General features: G+C 50.1%; 25 non-coding genes and 3 pseudogenes across 25 annotated transcripts; 2 read left to right on the plus strand and 26 right to left on the minus strand.

Annotated features, from left to right (window-relative positions):
* Positions 1-565: 565 nt before the first annotated feature.
* On the plus strand, positions 566-729 carry LOC135008620 (U1 spliceosomal RNA). The gene has a single exon (XR_010208273.1). It is a non-coding gene; the product is annotated as a U1 spliceosomal RNA (small nuclear RNA).
* Positions 730-881: 152 nt separating this feature from the next.
* On the plus strand, positions 882-1,044 carry LOC135008697 (U1 spliceosomal RNA). Its single transcript, XR_010208349.1, has one exon. It is a non-coding gene; the product is annotated as a U1 spliceosomal RNA (small nuclear RNA).
* Positions 1,045-1,872: 828 nt separating this feature from the next.
* LOC135008724 (U1 spliceosomal RNA) lies at positions 1,873-2,035 on the minus strand. Its single transcript, XR_010208374.1, has one exon. It is a non-coding gene; the product is annotated as a U1 spliceosomal RNA (small nuclear RNA).
* A 152-nt stretch (positions 2,036-2,187) lies between these two features.
* LOC135008599 (U1 spliceosomal RNA) lies at positions 2,188-2,351 on the minus strand. Its single transcript, XR_010208253.1, has one exon. It is a non-coding gene; the product is annotated as a U1 spliceosomal RNA (small nuclear RNA).
* A 674-nt stretch (positions 2,352-3,025) lies between these two features.
* LOC135008770 (U1 spliceosomal RNA) lies at positions 3,026-3,188 on the minus strand. Its single transcript, XR_010208416.1, has one exon. It is a non-coding gene; the product is annotated as a U1 spliceosomal RNA (small nuclear RNA).
* A 142-nt stretch (positions 3,189-3,330) lies between these two features.
* LOC135008621 (U1 spliceosomal RNA) lies at positions 3,331-3,494 on the minus strand. Its single transcript, XR_010208274.1, has one exon. It is a non-coding gene; the product is annotated as a U1 spliceosomal RNA (small nuclear RNA).
* A 674-nt stretch (positions 3,495-4,168) lies between these two features.
* Positions 4,169-4,331, minus strand: LOC135008760 (U1 spliceosomal RNA). The gene has a single exon (XR_010208407.1). It is a non-coding gene; the product is annotated as a U1 spliceosomal RNA (small nuclear RNA).
* A 152-nt stretch (positions 4,332-4,483) lies between these two features.
* LOC135008645 (U1 spliceosomal RNA) lies at positions 4,484-4,647 on the minus strand. The gene has a single exon (XR_010208297.1). It is a non-coding gene; the product is annotated as a U1 spliceosomal RNA (small nuclear RNA).
* Positions 4,648-5,332: 685 nt separating this feature from the next.
* LOC135008747 (U1 spliceosomal RNA) lies at positions 5,333-5,484 on the minus strand (annotated as a pseudogene).
* A 152-nt stretch (positions 5,485-5,636) lies between these two features.
* LOC135008950 (U1 spliceosomal RNA) lies at positions 5,637-5,800 on the minus strand. Its single transcript, XR_010208550.1, has one exon. It is a non-coding gene; the product is annotated as a U1 spliceosomal RNA (small nuclear RNA).
* A 674-nt stretch (positions 5,801-6,474) lies between these two features.
* Positions 6,475-6,637, minus strand: LOC135008698 (U1 spliceosomal RNA). Its single transcript, XR_010208350.1, has one exon. It is a non-coding gene; the product is annotated as a U1 spliceosomal RNA (small nuclear RNA).
* Positions 6,638-6,789: 152 nt separating this feature from the next.
* Positions 6,790-6,953, minus strand: LOC135008633 (U1 spliceosomal RNA). Its single transcript, XR_010208286.1, has one exon. It is a non-coding gene; the product is annotated as a U1 spliceosomal RNA (small nuclear RNA).
* Positions 6,954-7,624: 671 nt separating this feature from the next.
* Positions 7,625-7,787, minus strand: LOC135008723 (U1 spliceosomal RNA). Its single transcript, XR_010208372.1, has one exon. It is a non-coding gene; the product is annotated as a U1 spliceosomal RNA (small nuclear RNA).
* A 152-nt stretch (positions 7,788-7,939) lies between these two features.
* On the minus strand, positions 7,940-8,103 carry LOC135008573 (U1 spliceosomal RNA). Its single transcript, XR_010208227.1, has one exon. It is a non-coding gene; the product is annotated as a U1 spliceosomal RNA (small nuclear RNA).
* Positions 8,104-8,777: 674 nt separating this feature from the next.
* Positions 8,778-8,940, minus strand: LOC135008699 (U1 spliceosomal RNA). Its single transcript, XR_010208351.1, has one exon. It is a non-coding gene; the product is annotated as a U1 spliceosomal RNA (small nuclear RNA).
* A 152-nt stretch (positions 8,941-9,092) lies between these two features.
* On the minus strand, positions 9,093-9,256 carry LOC135008635 (U1 spliceosomal RNA). The gene has a single exon (XR_010208288.1). It is a non-coding gene; the product is annotated as a U1 spliceosomal RNA (small nuclear RNA).
* A 698-nt stretch (positions 9,257-9,954) lies between these two features.
* LOC135008820 (U1 spliceosomal RNA) lies at positions 9,955-10,090 on the minus strand (annotated as a pseudogene).
* A 152-nt stretch (positions 10,091-10,242) lies between these two features.
* Positions 10,243-10,406, minus strand: LOC135008647 (U1 spliceosomal RNA). The gene has a single exon (XR_010208299.1). It is a non-coding gene; the product is annotated as a U1 spliceosomal RNA (small nuclear RNA).
* Positions 10,407-11,080: 674 nt separating this feature from the next.
* Positions 11,081-11,243, minus strand: LOC135008768 (U1 spliceosomal RNA). Its single transcript, XR_010208414.1, has one exon. It is a non-coding gene; the product is annotated as a U1 spliceosomal RNA (small nuclear RNA).
* A 152-nt stretch (positions 11,244-11,395) lies between these two features.
* On the minus strand, positions 11,396-11,559 carry LOC135008600 (U1 spliceosomal RNA). The gene has a single exon (XR_010208254.1). It is a non-coding gene; the product is annotated as a U1 spliceosomal RNA (small nuclear RNA).
* A 674-nt stretch (positions 11,560-12,233) lies between these two features.
* On the minus strand, positions 12,234-12,396 carry LOC135008748 (U1 spliceosomal RNA). Its single transcript, XR_010208395.1, has one exon. It is a non-coding gene; the product is annotated as a U1 spliceosomal RNA (small nuclear RNA).
* A 152-nt stretch (positions 12,397-12,548) lies between these two features.
* LOC135008575 (U1 spliceosomal RNA) lies at positions 12,549-12,712 on the minus strand. Its single transcript, XR_010208229.1, has one exon. It is a non-coding gene; the product is annotated as a U1 spliceosomal RNA (small nuclear RNA).
* A 698-nt stretch (positions 12,713-13,410) lies between these two features.
* On the minus strand, positions 13,411-13,546 carry LOC135008821 (U1 spliceosomal RNA; annotated as a pseudogene).
* Positions 13,547-13,698: 152 nt separating this feature from the next.
* LOC135008648 (U1 spliceosomal RNA) lies at positions 13,699-13,862 on the minus strand. The gene has a single exon (XR_010208300.1). It is a non-coding gene; the product is annotated as a U1 spliceosomal RNA (small nuclear RNA).
* Positions 13,863-14,536: 674 nt separating this feature from the next.
* Positions 14,537-14,699, minus strand: LOC135008769 (U1 spliceosomal RNA). Its single transcript, XR_010208415.1, has one exon. It is a non-coding gene; the product is annotated as a U1 spliceosomal RNA (small nuclear RNA).
* Positions 14,700-14,851: 152 nt separating this feature from the next.
* LOC135008601 (U1 spliceosomal RNA) lies at positions 14,852-15,015 on the minus strand. Its single transcript, XR_010208255.1, has one exon. It is a non-coding gene; the product is annotated as a U1 spliceosomal RNA (small nuclear RNA).
* Positions 15,016-15,689: 674 nt separating this feature from the next.
* Positions 15,690-15,852, minus strand: LOC135008749 (U1 spliceosomal RNA). Its single transcript, XR_010208396.1, has one exon. It is a non-coding gene; the product is annotated as a U1 spliceosomal RNA (small nuclear RNA).
* Positions 15,853-16,004: 152 nt separating this feature from the next.
* Positions 16,005-16,168, minus strand: LOC135008576 (U1 spliceosomal RNA). Its single transcript, XR_010208230.1, has one exon. It is a non-coding gene; the product is annotated as a U1 spliceosomal RNA (small nuclear RNA).
* Positions 16,169-16,865: the final 697 nt, after the last annotated feature.

Consider the following 16,865-nt stretch of genomic DNA (forward strand, 5'->3'; position numbering starts at 1 on the left):
TCTGCTTACTTTGTGCCTTCCAATGCACAATGCAAACTACAGGTAGTGCTGCAGGGCCCACACCCTTTTACTTGCCTTACAGAGCAGCCCTGGAGCTGTTACAGTGCCCAGCTGCTGCAAGAAATCAGCTTGAATGCTTCAGGGGCTGGGGCATAGCCAACATGAGCCCCACACCGAAGGAGGGTGGAGGTGTTTAATGCAAACTAGGGGTCAGACAAGCGCCGCAAAAGGCCACCATGCCCTGCACGCCCCTTTTCTGTTTTCATATGCAGACGAGGGTTGAAGCCAACTTTGACCCCCTGCTTGGATGACATCACCATATGCAAATCCGTCTTCTGCAGAACTTCCCCCAGGAATGCTTGCACTAGTTGTTGCATTTGGTTTGTTGTTTGGGGGTGCTTCAGTATTAGGCAGCCTTCTGCCCTCCCATGTTCATCTGAAAATATGTGTTCTCCCTGCAGTTGTTGTCCCCAGATGAGAGTTCCCTTGTGCTGCCTCAGTTGAATCTCCTTAACTTGACAGAGATGTGCATGAGCAGCGGCCCTCCCCAGCTCTATCCCAAATCATACTTATTTTGCATAGGAGATACCATGGTCATGAAGATTATTCTCCCAGGGTGAGGTTCATTCATTGCATTCTGGGTATGCTGACCCCTGTGATTTCCCCAAATGTGGGAAACTCGACTGCTTTATTTGTGGTAGTGGGGGACTGTGTTTGTGTTTTCCTCTGGTCAGCTCTGGTAAAAGTCAGATTTCTTTGTTTCAGATCTTCCTCTAGCCTTGTTCTTCTTTCGAGAGTTCCCTTGTGCTGCCTCAGTTGGATCTCCTTCACTTGACAGGGGGGTGCCCAAGCAGAGACCCTCCCCAGCTCTAGCCCAACTCCTACTTACCTGCCAGGTGAGATACTATGATCATGAAGGTGCTTCTCCCAGGGCAAGGCTCACCCATTGCACTCTGGGTGTGCTGCCCCTGCGATTTCCCCAAATGTGGGAAACTTGACTGCATAATTTGTGTTTCCCCTGGTCGGCTCTCGTATAATTCAGATCTCTTTGTCTCAGATCTCTCTCCAGCCTAGTTTGCTGTCTGTTTCCACTTCTCTTTTCTTCAGCTGCTCCCTTCTATACCCTTGTGCACTATCCTGACTTCTCCTCCCGTCTGCTTACTTTGTGCCTTCCAATGCACAATGCAAACTACAGGTAGTGCTGCAGGGCCCACACCCTTTTACTTGCCTTACAGAGCAGCTCTGGAGCTGTTACAGTGCCCAGCTGCTGCAAGAAATCTGCTTGAATGCTTCAGGGGATGGGACATGGCCAACATGAGCCCCACACCAAAGGAGGGTGGAGCAGAAGGCTGACTAATACTGAAGCACCCACAAACAACAAACCAAATGCAACAACTAGTGCAAGCATTCCTGGGGGAAGGCCTGCCGCAGATGGATTTGCATATGGTGATGTCATCCAAGCAGTGGGTCAAAGTTGGCTTCAACCCTCGTCTGCATATGAAAACAGAAAAGGGGCGTGCAGGGCATGGTGGCCTTTTGCGGCGCTTGACCGACCCCTAGTTTGCATTAAACACCTCCACCCTCCTTCGGTGTGGGGCTCATGTTGGCTATGCCCCAGCCCCTGAAGCATTAAAGCTGATTTCTTGCAGCAGCTGGGCACTGTAACAGCCCCAGAGCTGCTCTGTAAGGCAAGTAAAAGGGTGTGGGCCCTGCAGCACTACCTGTAGTTTGCATTGTGCATTGGTAGGCACAAAGTAAGCAGACGGGAGGAGAAGTCAGGATAGTGCACAAGGGTATAGAAGGGAGCGGCTGAAGAAAAGAGAAGTGGAAACAGACAGCAAACTAGGCTGGAGAGAGACCTGAGACAAAGAGATCTGAATTATACGAGAGCCGACCAGGGGAAACACAAATTATGCAGTCAAGTTTCCCACATTTGGGGAAATCGCAGGAGCAGCACACCCAGAGTGCAATGGGTGAGCCTTGCCCTGGGAGAAGCACCTTCATGATCATAGTATCTCACCTGGCAGGTAAGTAGGAGTTGGGCTAGAGCTGGGGAGGGTCGCTGCTCGGGTACCCCCCTGTAAAGTCAAGGAGATCCAACTGAGGCAGCACAAGGGAACTTTCGAAAGAAGAACAAGGCAAGAGGAAAATCTGAGACAAAGAAATCTGACTTTTACCAGAGCTGACCAGAGGAAAGCACAAACACAGTCCCCCACTACCACAAATAATGCAGTTGAGTTTCCCACATTTGGGGAAATCACAGGGGTCAGCATACCCAAAATGCAATGAATGAACCTCACCCTGGGAGAACAATCTTCATGACCATGGTATCTCCTATGCAAAATAAGTATGATTTGGAATAGGGCTGGGGAGGGCCGCTGCTCATGCACATCTCTGTCAAGTAAAGGAGATTCAACTGAGGCAGCACAAGGGAACTCTCATCTGGGGACAACAACTGCAGGGAGAACACATATTTTCAGATGAACATGGGAGGGCAGAAGGCTGCCTAATACTGAAGCACCCCCAAACAACAAACCAAATGCAACAACTAGTGCAAGCATTCCTGGGGGAAGTTCTGCAGAAGACGGATTTGCATACGGTGATGTCATCCAAGCAGTGGGTCAAAGTTGGCTTCAACCCTCATCTGCATATGAAAAGAGAAAAGGGGCGTGCAGGGCATGGCGGCCTTTTGCGGTGCTTGGATGACCCCTAGTTCGCATTAAACACCTCCACCCTCCTTTGGTGTGGGGCTCATGTTGGCCATGCCCCATCCCCTGAAGCATTCAAGCAGATTTCTTGCAGCAGCTGGGCACTGTAACAGCTCCAGAGCTGCTCTGTAAGGCAAGTAAAAGGGTGTGGGCCCTGCAGCACTACCTGTAGTTTGCATTGTGCATTGGAAGGCACAAAGTAAGCAGACGGGAGGAGAAGTCAGGATAGTGCACAAGGGTATAGAAGGGAGCGGCTGAAGAAAAGAGAAGTGGAAACAGACAGCAAACTAGGCTGGAGAGAGACCTGAGACAAAGAGATCTGAATTATACGAGAGCCGACCAGGGGAAACACAAATTATGCAGTCAAGTTTCCCACATTTGGGGAAATCGCAGGGGCAGCACACCCAGAGTGCAATGGGTGAGCCTTGCCCTGGGAGAAGCACCTTCAAGATCATAGTATCTCACCTGGCAGGTAAGTAGGAGTTGGGCTAGAGCTGGGGAGGGTCTCTGCTCGGGCACCCCCCTGTCAAGTGAAGGAGATCCAACTGAGGCAGCACAAGGGAACTCTCAAAAGAAGAACAAGGCTCTGAAACAAAGAAATCTGACTTTTACCAGAGCTGACCAGAGGAAAACACAAACACAGTCCCCCACTACCACAAATAAAGCAGTCGAGTTTCCCACATTTGGGGAAATCACAGGGGTCAGCATACCCAGAATGCAATGAATGAACCTCACCCTGGGAGAATAATCTTCATGACCATGGTATCTCCTATGCAAAATAAGTATGATTTGGGATAGAGCTGGGGAGGGCCGCTGCTCAGGCACATCTCTGTCAAGTTAAGGAGATTCAACTGAGGCAGCACAAGGGAACTCTCATCTGGGGACAACAACTGCAGGGAGAACACATATTTTCAGATGAACATGGGAGGGCAGAAGGCTGCCTAATACTGAAGCACCCCCAAACAACAAACCAAATGCAACAACTAGTGCAAACATTCCTGGGGGAAGGCCTGCCGCAGATGGATTTGCATATGGTGATGTCATCCAAGCAGTGGGTCAAAGTTGACTTCAACCCTCGTCTGCATATGAAAACAGAAAAGGGGCGTGCAGGGCATGGTGGCCTTTTGCGGCGCTTGTCTGACCCCTAGTTTGCATTAAACACCTCCACCCTCCTTCGGTGTGGGGCTCATGTTGGCTATGCCCCAGCCCCTGAAGCATTCAAGCTGATTTCTTGCAGCAGCTTGGCACTGTAACAGCTCCAGAGCTGCTCTGTAAGGCAAGTAAAAGGGTGTGGGCCCTGCAGCACTACCTGTAGTTTGCATTGTGCATTGGAAGGCACAAAGTAAGGAGACGGGAGGAGAAGTCTGGATAGTGCACAAGGGTATAGAAGGGAGCGGCTGAAGAAAAGAGAAGTGGAAACAGACAGCAAACTAGGCTGGAGAGAGACCTGAGACAAAGAGATCTGAATTATACGAGAGCCGACCAGGGGAAACACAAATTATGCAGTCAAGTTTCCCACATTTGGGGAAATCGCAGGAGCAGCACACCCAGAGTACAATGGGTGAGCCTTGCCCTGGGAGAAGCACCTTCATGATCATAGTATCTCACCTGGCAGGTAAGTAGGAGTTGGGCTAGAGCTGGGGAGGGTCGCTGCTCGGGTACCCCCCTGTAAAGTGAAGGAGATCCAACTGAGGCAGCACAAGGGAACTCTCGAAAGAAGAACAAGGCTAAAGGAAAATCTGAGACAAAGAAATCTGACTTTTACCAGAGCTGACCAGAGGAAAGCACAAACACAGTCTCCCACTACCACAAATAATGCAGTCAAGTTTCCCACATTTGGGGAAATCACAGGGGTCAGCATACCCAAAATGCAATGAATGAACCTCACCCTGGGAGAAAAATCTTCATGACCATGGTATCTCCTATGCAAAATAAGTATGATTTGGAATAGGGCTGGGGAGGGCCGCTGCTCATGCACATCTCTGTCAAGTAAAGGAGATTCAACTGAGGCAGCACAAGGGAACTCTCATCTTGGGACAACAACTGCAGGGAGAACATATATTTTCAGATGAACATGGGAGGGCAGAAGGCTGCCTAATACTGAAGCACCCCCAAACAACAAACCAAATGCAACAACTAGTGCAAGCATTCCTGGGGGAAGGCCTGCCGCAGATGGATTTGCATATGGTGATGTCATCCAAGCAGTGGGTCAAAGTTGGCTTCAACCCTCGTCTGCATATGAAAAGAGAAAAGGGGCGTGCAGGGCATGGTGGCCTTTTGCGGCGCTTGGCTGACCCCTAGTTTGCATTAAACACCTCCACCCTCCTTTGGTGTGGGGCTCATGTTGGCTATGCCCCAGCCCCTGAAGCATTCAAGCTGATTTCTTGCAGCAGCTGGGCACTGTAACAGCTCCAGAGCTGCTCTGTAAGGCAAGTAAAAGGGTCTGGGCCCTGCAGCACTACCTGTAGATCGCATTGTGCGTTGGAAGGCACAAAGTAAGCAGACAGGAGGAGAAGTCAGGATAGTGCGCAAGGGCATAGAAGGGAGCGGCTCAAGAAAAGAGAAGTGGAAACAGACAGCAAACTAGGCTGGAGAGAGACCTGAGACAAAGAGATCTGAATTATACCAGAGCCGACCAGGGGAAACACAAATTATACAGTCAAGTTTCCCACATTTGGGGAAATCGCAGGAGCAGCACACCCAGAGTGCAATGGGTGAGCCTTGCCCTGGGAGAAGCACCTTCATGATCATAGTATCTCACCTGGCAGGTAAGTAGGAGTTGGGCTAGAGCTGGGGAGTGTCGCTGCTCGGGTACCCCCCTGTAAAGTGAAGGAGATCCAACTAAGGCAGCACAAGGGAACTCTCGAAAGAAGAACAAGGCTAGAGGAAAATCTGAGACAAAGAAATCTGACTTTTACCAGAGCTGACCAGAGGAAAGCACAAACACAGTCCCCCACTACCACAAATAATGCAGTTGAGTTTCCCACATTTGGGGAAATCACAGGGGTCAGCATACCCAAAATGCAATGAATGAACCTCACCCTGGGAGAAAAATCTTCATGACCATGGTATCTCCTATGCAAAATAAGTATGATTTGGAATAGGGATGGGGAGGGCCGCTGCTCATGCACATCTCTGTCAAGTAAAGGAGATTTAACTGAGGCAGCACAAGGGAACTCTCATCTGGGGACAACAACTGCAGGGAGAACACATATTTTCAGATGAACATGGGAGGGCAGAAGGCTGCCTAATACTGAAGCACCCCCAAACAACAAACCAAATGCAACAACTAGTGCAAGCATTCCTGGGGGAAGTTCTGCAGAAGACGGATTTGCATACGGTGATGTCATCCAAGCAGTGGGTCAAAGTTGGCTTCAACCCTCATCTGCATATGAAAAGAGAAAAGGGGCGTGCAGGGCATGGCGGCCTTTTGCGGTGCTTGGATGACCCCTAGTTCGCATTAAACACCTCCACCCTCCTTTGGTGTGGGGCTCATGTTGGCCATGCCCCATCCCCTGAAGCATTCAAGCTGATTTCTTGCAGCAGCTGGGCACTGTAACAGCTCCAGAGCTGCTCTGTAAGGCAAGTAAAAGGGTGTGGGCCCTGCAGCACTACCTGTAGTTTGCATTGTGCATTGGAAGGCACAAAGTAAGCAGACGGGAGGAGAAGTCAGGATAGTGCACAAGGGTATAGAAGGGAGCGGCTGAATAAAAGAGAAGTGGAAACAGACAGCAAACTAGGCTGGAGAGAGACCTGAGACAAAGAGATCTGAATTATACGAGAGCCGACCAGGGGAAACACAAATTATGCAGTCAAGTTTCCCACATTTGGGGAAATCGCAGGGGCAGCACACCCAGAGTGCAATGGGTGAGCCTTGCCCTGGGAGAAGCACCTTCATGATCATAGTATCTCACCTGGCAGGTAAGTAGGAGTTGGGATAGAGCTGGGGAGGGTCGCTGTTCGGGCACCCCCCTGTCAAGTGAAAGAGATCCAACTGAGGCAGCACAAGGGAACTCTCGAAAGAAGAACAAGGCTAGAGGAAGATCTGAGACAAAGAAATCTGACTTTTTCCAGAGCTGACCAGAGGAAAGCACAAACACAGTCCCCCACTACCACAAATAATGCAGTCGAGTTTCCCACATTTGGGGAAATCACAGGGGTCAGCATACCCAGAATGCAATGAATGAACCTCACCTTGGGAGAACAATCTTCATGACCATGGTATCGCCTATGCAAAATAAGTATAATTTGGGATAGGGCTGGGGAGGGCCGCTGCTCAGGCACATCTCTGTCAAGTAAAGGAGATTCAACTGAGGCAGCACAAGGGAACTCTCATCTGGGGACAACAACTGCAGGGAGAACACATATTTTCAGATGAACATGTGAGGGCAGAAGGCTGCCTAATACTGAAGCACCCCCAAACAACAAACCAAATGCAACAACTAGTGCAAGCATTCCTGGGGGAAGGCCTGCAGCAGATGGATTTGCATATGGTGATGTCATCCAAGCAGTGGGTCAAAGTTGGCTTCAACCCTCGTCTGCATATGAAAAGAGAAAAGGGGCGTGCAGGGCATGGCGGCCTTTTGCAGCGCTTGGATGACCCCTAGTTCGCATTACACACCTCCACCCTCCTTCGGTGTGGGGCTCATGTTGGCTATGCCCCAGCCCCTGAAGCATTCAAGCTGATTTCTTGCAGCAGCTGGGCACTGTAACTGCTCCAGAGCTACTCTGTAAGGCAAGTAAAAGGGTGTGGGCCCTGCAGCACTACCTGTAGTTCGCATTGTGCGTTGGAAGGCACGAAGTAAGCAGACGGGAGAAGTCAGGATAGTGCGCAAGGGCATAGAAGGGAGCGGCTCAAGAAAAGAGAAGTGGAAACAGACAGCAAACTAGGCTGGAGAGAGACCTGAGACAAAGAGATCTGAATTATACGAGAGCCGACCAGGGGAAACACAAATTATACAGTCAAGTTTCCCACATTTGGGGAAATCGCAGGAGCAGCACACCCAGAGTGCAATGGGTGAGCCTTGCCCTGGGAGAAGCACCTTCATGATCATAGTATCTCACCTGGCAGGTAAGTAGGAGTTGGGCTAGAGCTGGGGAGGGTCGCTGCTCGGGTACCCCCCTGTAAAGTGAAGGAGATCCAACTAAGGCAGCACAAGGGAACTCTCGAAAGAAGAACAAGGCTAGAGGAAAATCTGAGACAAAGAAATCTGACTTTTACCAGAGCTGACCAGAGGAAAGCACAAACACAGTCCCCCACGACCACAAATAATGCAGTTGAATTTCCCACATTTGGGGAAATCACAGGGGTCAGCATACCCAAAATGCAATGAATGAACCTCACCCTGGGAGAAAAATCTTCATGACCATGGTATCTCCTATGCAAAATAAGTATGATTTGGAATAGGGATGGGGAGGGCCGCTGCTCATGCACATCTCTGTCAAGTAAAGGAGATTTAACTGAGGCAGCACAAGAAAACTCTCATCTGGGGACAACAACTGCAGGGAGAACACACATTTTCAGATGAACATGGGAGGGCAGAAGGCTGCCTAATACTGAAGCACCCCCAAACAACAAACCAAATGCAACAACTAGTGCAAGCATTCCTGGGGGAAGTTCTGCAGAAGACGGATTTGCATACGGTGATGTCATCCAAGCAGTGGGTCAAAGTTGGCTTCAACCCTCATCTGCATATGAAAAGAGAAAAGGGGCGTGCAGGGCATGGCGGCCTTTTGCGGTGCTTGGATGACCCCTAGTTCGCATTAAACACCTCCACCCTCCTTTGGTGTGGGGCTCATGTTGGCCATGCCCCATCCCCTGAAGCATTCAAGCTGATTTCTTGCAGCAGCTGGGCACTGTAACAGCTCCAGAGCTGCTCTGTAAGGCAAGTAAAAGGGTGTGGGCCCTGCAGCACTACCTGTAGTTTGCATTGTGCATTGGAAGGCACAAAGTAAGCAGACGGGAGGAGAAGTCAGGATAGTGCACAAGGGTATAGAAGGGAGCGGCTGAAGAAAAGAGAAGTGGAAACAGACAGCAAACTAGGCTGGAGAGAGACCTGAGACAAAGAGATCTGAATTATACGAGAGCCGACCAGGGGAAACACAAATTATGCAGTCAAGTTTCCCACATTTGGGGAAATCGCAGGGGCAGCACACCCAGAGTGCAATGGGTGAGCCTTGCCCTGGGAGAAGCACCTTCATGATCATAGTATCTCACCTGGCAGGTAAGTAGGAGTTGGGCTAGAGCTGGGGAGGGTCGCTGTTCGGGCACCCCCCTGTCAAGTGAAAGAGATCCAACTGAGGCAGCACAAGGGAACTCTCGAAAGAAGAACAAGGCTAGAGGAAGATCTGAGACAAAGAAATCTGACTTTTTCCAGAGCTGACCAGAGGAAAGCACAAACACAGTCCCCCACTACCACAAATAATGCAGTCGAGTTTCCCACATTTGGGGAAATCACAGGGGTCAGCATACCCAGAATGCAATGAATGAACCTCACCTTGGGAGAACAATCTTCATGACCATGGTATCGCCTATGCAAAATAAGTATAATTTGGGATAGGGCTGGGGAGGGCCGCTGCTCAGGCACATCTCTGTCAAGTAAAGGAGATTCAACTGAGGCAGCACAAGGGAACTCTCATCTGGGGACAACAACTGCAGGGAGAACACATATTTTCAGATGAACATGTGAGGGCAGAAGGCTGCCTAATACTGAAGCACCCCCAAACAACAAACCAAATGCAACAACTAGTGCAAGCATTCCTGGGGGAAGGCCTGCAGCAGATGGATTTGCATATGGTGATGTCATCCAAGCAGTGGGTCAAAGTTGGCTTCAACCCTCGTCTGCATATGAAAAGAGAAAAGGGGCGTGCAGGGCATAGCGGCCTTTTGCAGCGCTTGGATGACCCCTAGTTCGCATTACACACCTCCACCCTCCTTCGGTGTGGGGCTCATGTTGGCTATGCCCCAGCCCCTGAAGCATTCAAGCTGATTTCTTGCAGCAGCTGGGCACTGTAACTGCTCCAGATCTACTCTGTAAGGCAAGTAAAAGGGTGTGGGCCCTGCAGCACTACCTGTAGTTCGCATTGTGCGTTGGAAGGCACGAAGTAAGCAGACGGGAGAAGTCAGGATAGTGCGCAAGGGCATAGAAGGGAGCGGCTCAAGAAAAGAGAAGTGGAAACAGACAGCAAACTAGGCTGGAGAGATACCTGAGACAAAGAGATCTGAATTATACGAGAGCCGACGAGGGGAAACACAAATTATGCAGTCAAGTTTCCCACATTTGGGGAAATCGCAGGAGCAGCACACCCAGAGTGCAATGGTTGAGCCTTGCCCTGGGAGAAGCACCTTCATGATCATAGTATCTCACCTGGCAGGTAAGTAGGAGTTGGGCTAGAGCTGGGGAGGGTCGCTGCTCGGGTTCCCCCCTGTGAAGTGAAGGAGATCCAACTGAGGCAGCACCAGGGAACTCTCGAAAGAAGAACAAGGCTAAAGGAAGATCTGAGACAAAGAAATCTGACTTTTACCAGAGCTGACCAGAGGAAAGCACAAACACAGTCTCCCACTACCACAAATAATGCAGTCAAGTTTCCCACATTTGGGGAAATCACAGGGGTCAGCATACCCAAAATGCAATGAATGAACCTCACCCTGGGAGAAAAATCTTCATGACCATGGTATCTCCTATGCAAAATAAGTATGATTTGGAATAGGGTTGGGGAGGGCCGCTGCTCATGCACATCTCTGTCAAGTAAAGGAGATTCAACTGAGGCAGCACAAGGGAACTCTCATCTTGGGACAACAACTGCAGGGAGAACATATATTTTCAGATGAACATGGGAGGGCAGAAAACTGCCTAATACTGAAGCACCCCCAAACAACAAACCAAATGCAACAACTAGTGCAAGCATTCCTGGGGGAAGGCCTGCCGCAGATGGATTTGCATATGGTGATGTCATCCAAGCAGTGGGTCAAAGTTGGCTTCAACCCTCGTCTGCATATGAAAAGAGAAAAGGGGCGTGCAGGGCATGGTGGCCTTTTGCGGCGCTTGGCTGACCCCTAGTTTGCATTAAACACCTCCACCCTCCTTTGGTGTGGGGCTCATGTTGGCTATGCCCCAGCCCCTGAAGCATTCAAGCTGATTTCTTGCAGCAGCTGGGCACTGTAACAGCTCCAGAGCTGCTCTGTAAGGCAAGTAAAAGGGTGTGGGCCCTGCAGCACTACCTGTAGTTCGCATTGTGCGTTGGAAGGCACAAAGTAAGCAGACAGGAGGAGAAGTCAGGATAGTGCGCAAGGGCATAGAAGGGAGCGGCTCAAGAAAAGAGAAGTGGAAACAGACAGCAAACTAGGCTGGAGAGAGACCTGAGACAAAGAGATCTGAATTATACGAGAGCCGACCAGGGGAAACACAAATTATACAGTCAAGTTTCCCACATTTGGGGAAATCGCAGGAGCTGCACACCCAGAGTGCAATGGGTGAGCCTTGCCCTGGGAGAAGCACCTTCATGATCATAGTATCTCACCTGGCAGGTAAGTAGGAGTTGGGCTAGAGCTGGGGAGGGTCGCTGCTCGGGTACCCCCCTGTAAAGTGAAGGAGATCCAACTAAGGCAGCACAAGGGAACTCTCGAAAGAAGAACAAGGCTAGAGGAAAATCTGAGACAAAGAAATCTGACTTTTACCAGAGCTGACCAGAGGAAAGCACAAACACAGTCCCCCACTACCACAAATAATGCAGTTGAGTTTCCCACATTTGGGGAAATTACAGGGGTCAGCATACCCAAAATGCAATGAATGAACCTCACCCTGGGAGAAAAATCTTCATGACCATGGTATCTCCTATGCAAAATAAGTATGATTTGGAATAGGGCTGGGGAGGGCCGCTGCTCATGCACATCTCTGTCAAGTAAAGGAGATTTAACTGAGGCAGCACAAGGGAACTCTCATCTGGGGACAACAACTGCAGGGAGAACACATATTTTCAGATGAACATGGGAGGGCAGAAGGCTGCCTAATACTGAAGCACCCCCAAACAACAAACCAAATGCAACAACTAGTGCAAGCATTCCTGGGGGAAGTTCTGCAGAAGACGGATTTGCATACGGTGATGTCATCCAAGCAGTGGGTCAAAGTTGGCTTCAACCCTCATCTGCATATGAAAAGAGAAAAGGGGCGTGCAGGGCATGGCGGCCTTTTGCGGTGCTTGGATGACCCCTAGTTCGCATTAAACACCTCCACCCTCCTTTGGTGTGGGGCTCATGTTGGCCATGCCCCATCCCCTGAAGCATTCAAGCTGATTTCTTGCAGCAGCTGGGCACTGTAACAGTTCCAGAGCTGCTCTGTAAGGCAAGTAAAAGGGTGTGGGCCCTGCAGCACTACCTGTAGTTTGCATTGTGCATTGGAAGGCACAAAGTAAGCAGACGGGAGGAGAAGTCAGGATAGTGCACAAGGGTATAGAAGGGAGCGGCTGAAGAAAAGAGAAGTGGAAACAGACAGCAAACTAGGCTGGAGAGAGACCTGAGACAAAGAGATCTGAGTTATACGAGAGCCGACCAAGGGAAACACAAATTATGCAGTCAAGTTTCCCACATTTGGGGAAATCGCAGGGGCAGCACACCCAGAGTGCAATGGGTGAGCCTTGCCCTGGGAGAAGCACCTTCATGATCATAGTATCTCACCTGGCAGGTAAGTAGGAGTTGGGCTAGAGTTGGGGAGGGTCGCTGTTCGGGCACCCCCCTGTCAAGTGAAAGAGATCCAACTGAGGCAGCACAAGGGAACTCTCGAAAGAAGAACAAGGCTAGAGGAAGATCTGAGACAAAGAAATCTGACTTTTTCCAGAGCTGGCCAGAGGAAAGCACAAACACAGTCCCCCACTACCACAAATAATGCAGTCGAGTTTCCCACATTTGGGGAAATCACAGGGGTCAGCATACCCAGAATGCAATGAATGAACCTCACCCTGGGAGAACAATCTTCATGACCATGGTATCGCCTATGCAAAATAAGTATGATTTGGGATAGGGCTGGGGAGGGCCGCTGCTCAGGCACATCTCTGTCAAGTAAAGGAGATTCAACTGAGGCAGCACAAGGGAACTCTCATCTGGGGACAACAACTGCAGGGAGAACACATATTTTCAGATGAACATGTGAGGGCAGAAGGCTGCCTAATACTGAAGCACCCCCAAACAACAAACCAAATGCAACAACTAGTGCAAGCATTCCTGGGGGAAGGCCTGCAGCAGATGGATTTGCATATGGTGATGTCATCCAAGCAGTGGGTCAAAGTTGGCTTCAACCCTCGTCTGCATATGAAAAGAGAAAAGGGGCGTGCAGGGCATAGCGGCCTTTTGCAGCGATTGGATGACCCCTAGTTCGCATTACACACCTCCACCCTCCTTCGGTGTGGGGCTCATGTTGGCTATGCCCCAGCCCCTGAAGCATTCAAGCTGATTTCTTGCAGCAGCTGGGCACTGTAACTGCTCCAGATCTACTCTGTAAGGCAAGTAAAAGGGTGTGGGCCCTGCAGCACTACCTGTAGTTCGCATTGTGCGTTGGAAGGCACGAAGTAAGCAGACGGGAGAAGTCAGGATAGTGCGCAAGGGCATAGAAGGGAGCGGCTCAAGAAAAGAGAAGTGGAAACAGACAGCAAACTAGGCTGGAGAGATACCTGAGACAAAGAGATCTGAATTATACGAGAGCCGACGAGGGGAAACACAAATTATGCAGTCAAGTTTCCCACATTTGGGGAAATCGCAGGAGCAGCACACCCAGAGTGCAATGGTTGAGCCTTGCCCTGGGAGAAGCACCTTCATGATCATAGTATCTCACCTGGCAGGTAAGTAGGAGTTGGGCTAGAGCTGGGGAGGGTCGCTGCTCGGGTTCCCCCCTGTGAAGTGAAGGAGATCCAACTGAGGCAGCACCAGGGAACTCTCGAAAGAAGAACAAGGCTAAAGGAAGATCTGAGACAAAGAAATCTGACTTTTACCAGAGCTGACCAGAGGAAAGCACAAACACAGTCTCCCACTACCACAAATAATGCAGTCAAGTTTCCCACATTTGGGGAAATCACAGGGGTCAGCATACCCAAAATGCAATGAATGAACCTCACCCTGGGAGAAAAATCTTCATGACCATGGTATCTCCTATGCAAAATAAGTATGATTTGGAATAGGGTTGGGGAGGGCCGCTGCTCATGCACATCTCTGTCAAGTAAAGGAGATTCAACTGAGGCAGCACAAGGGAACTCTCATCTTGGGACAACAACTGCAGGGAGAACATATATTTTCAGATGAACATGGGAGGGCAGAAAACTGCCTAATACTGAAGCACCCCCAAACAACAAACCAAATGCAACAACTAGTGCAAGCATTCCTGGGGGAAGGCCTGCCGCAGATGGATTTGCATATGGTGATGTCATCCAAGCAGTGGGTCAAAGTTGGCTTCAACCCTCGTCTGCATATGAAAAGAGAAAAGGGGCGTGCAGGGCATGGTGGCCTTTTGCGGCGCTTGGCTGACCCCTAGTTTGCATTAAACACCTCCACCCTCCTTTGGTGTGGGGCTCATGTTGGCTATGCCCCAGCCCCTGAAGCATTCAAGCTGATTTCTTGCAGCAGCTGGGCACTGTAACAGCTCCAGAGCTGCTCTGTAAGGCAAGTAAAAGGGTGTGGGCCCTGCAGCACTACCTGTAGTTCGCATTGTGCGTTGGAAGGCACAAAGTAAGCAGACAGGAGGAGAAGTCAGGATAGTGCGCAAGGGCATAGAAGGGAGCGGCTCAAGAAAAGAGAAGTGGAAACAGACAGCAAACTAGGCTGGAGAGAGACCTGAGACAAAGAGATCTGAATTATACGAGAGCCGACCAGGGGAAACACAAATTATACAGTCAAGTTTCCCACATTTGGGGAAATCGCAGGAGCTGCACACCCAGAGTGCAATGGGTGAGCCTTGCCCTGGGAGAAGCACCTTCATGATCATAGTATCTCACCTGGCAGGTAAGTAGGAGTTGGGCTAGAGCTGGGGAGGGTCGCTGCTCGGGTACCCCCCTGTAAAGTGAAGGAGATCCAACTAAGGCAGCACAAGGGAACTCTCGAAAGAAGAACAAGGCTAGAGGAAAATCTGAGACAAAGAAATCTGACTTTTACCAGAGCTGACCAGAGGAAAGCACAAACACAGTCCCCCACTACCACAAATAATGCAGTTGAGTTTCCCACATTTGGGGAAATTACAGGGGTCAGCATACCCAAAATGCAATGAATGAACCTCACCCTGGGAGAAAAATCTTCATGACCATGGTATCTCCTATGCAAAATAAGTATGATTTGGAATAGGGCTGGGGAGGGCCGCTGCTCATGCACATCTCTGTCAAGTAAAGGAGATTTAACTGAGGCAGCACAAGGGAACTCTCATCTGGGGACAACAACTGCAGGGAGAACACATATTTTCAGATGAACATGGGAGGGCAGAAGGCTGCCTAATACTGAAGCACCCCCAAACAACAAACCAAATGCAACAACTAGTGCAAGCATTCCTGGGGGAAGTTCTGCAGAAGACGGATTTGCATACGGTGATGTCATCCAAGCAGTGGGTCAAAGTTGGCTTCAACCCTCATCTGCATATGAAAAGAGAAAAGGGGCGTGCAGGGCATGGCGGCCTTTTGCGGTGCTTGGATGACCCCTAGTTCGCATTAAACACCTCCACCCTCCTTTGGTGTGGGGCTCATGTTGGCCATGCCCCATCCCCTGAAGCATTCAAGCTGATTTCTTGCAGCAGCTGGGCACTGTAACAGTTCCAGAGCTGCTCTGTAAGGCAAGTAAAAGGGTGTGGGCCCTGCAGCACTACCTGTAGTTTGCATTGTGCATTGGAAGGCACAAAGTAAGCAGACGGGAGGAGAAGTCAGGATAGTGCACAAGGGTATAGAAGGGAGCGGCTGAAGAAAAGAGAAGTGGAAACAGACAGCAAACTAGGCTGGAGAGAGACCTGAGACAAAGAGATCTGAGTTATACGAGAGCCGACCAAGGGAAACACAAATTATGCAGTCAAGTTTCCCACATTTGGGGAAATCGCAGGGGCAGCACACCCAGAGTGCAATGGGTGAGCCTTGCCCTGGGAGAAGCACCTTCATGATCATAGTATCTCACCTGGCAGGTAAGTAGGAGTTGGGCTAGAGTTGGGGAGGGTCGCTGTTCGGGCACCCCCCTGTCAAGTGAAAGAGATCCAACTGAGGCAGCACAAGGGAACTCTCGAAAGAAGAACAAGGCTAGAGGAAGATCTGAGACAAAGAAATCTGACTTTTTCAAGAGCTGGCCAGAGGAAAGCACAAACACAGTCCCCCACTACCACAAATAATGCAGTCGAGTTTCCCACATTTGGGGAAATCACAGGGGTCAGCATACCCAGAATGCAATGAATGAACCTCACCCTGGGAGAACAATCTTCATGACCATGGTATCGCCTATGCAAAATAAGTATGATTTGGGATAGGGCTGGGGAGGGCCGCTGCTCAGGCACATCTCTGTCAAGTAAAGGAGATTCAACTGAGGCAGCACAAGGGAACTCTCATCTGGGGACAACAACTGCAGGGAGAACACATATTTTCAGATGAACATGTGAGGGCAGAAGGCTGCCTAATACTGAAGCACCCCCAAACAACAAACCAAATGCAACAACTAGTGCAAGCATTCCTGGGGGAAGGCCTGCAGCAGATGGATTTGCATATGGTGATGTCATCCAAGCAGTGGGTCAAAGTTGGCTTCAACCCTCGTCTGCATATGAAAAGAGAAAAGGGGCGTGCAGGGCATGGCGGCCTTTTGCAGCACTTGGATGACCCCTAGTTTGCATTACACACCTCCTCCCTCCTTCGGTGTGGGGCTCATGTTGGCTATGCCCCAGCCCCTGAAGCATTCAAGCTGATTTCTTGCAGCAGCTGGGCACTGTAACTGCTCCAGAGCTACTCTGTAAGGCAAGTAAAAGGGTGTGGGCCCTGCAGCACTACCTGTAGTTCGCATTGTGCGTTGGAAGGCACGAAGTAAGCAGACGGGAGAAGTCAGGATAGTGCGCAAGGGCATAGAAGGGAGCGGCTCAAGAAAAGAGAAGTGGAAACAGACAGCAAACTAGGCTGGAGAGAGACCTGAGACAAAGAGATCTGAATTATACGAGTGCCGACGAG

Source organism: Pseudophryne corroboree, unplaced genomic scaffold (assembly GCF_028390025.1).
Source record: "Pseudophryne corroboree isolate aPseCor3 unplaced genomic scaffold, aPseCor3.hap2 scaffold_223, whole genome shotgun sequence".
NCBI lineage: Eukaryota > Metazoa > Chordata > Amphibia > Anura > Myobatrachidae > Pseudophryne > Pseudophryne corroboree.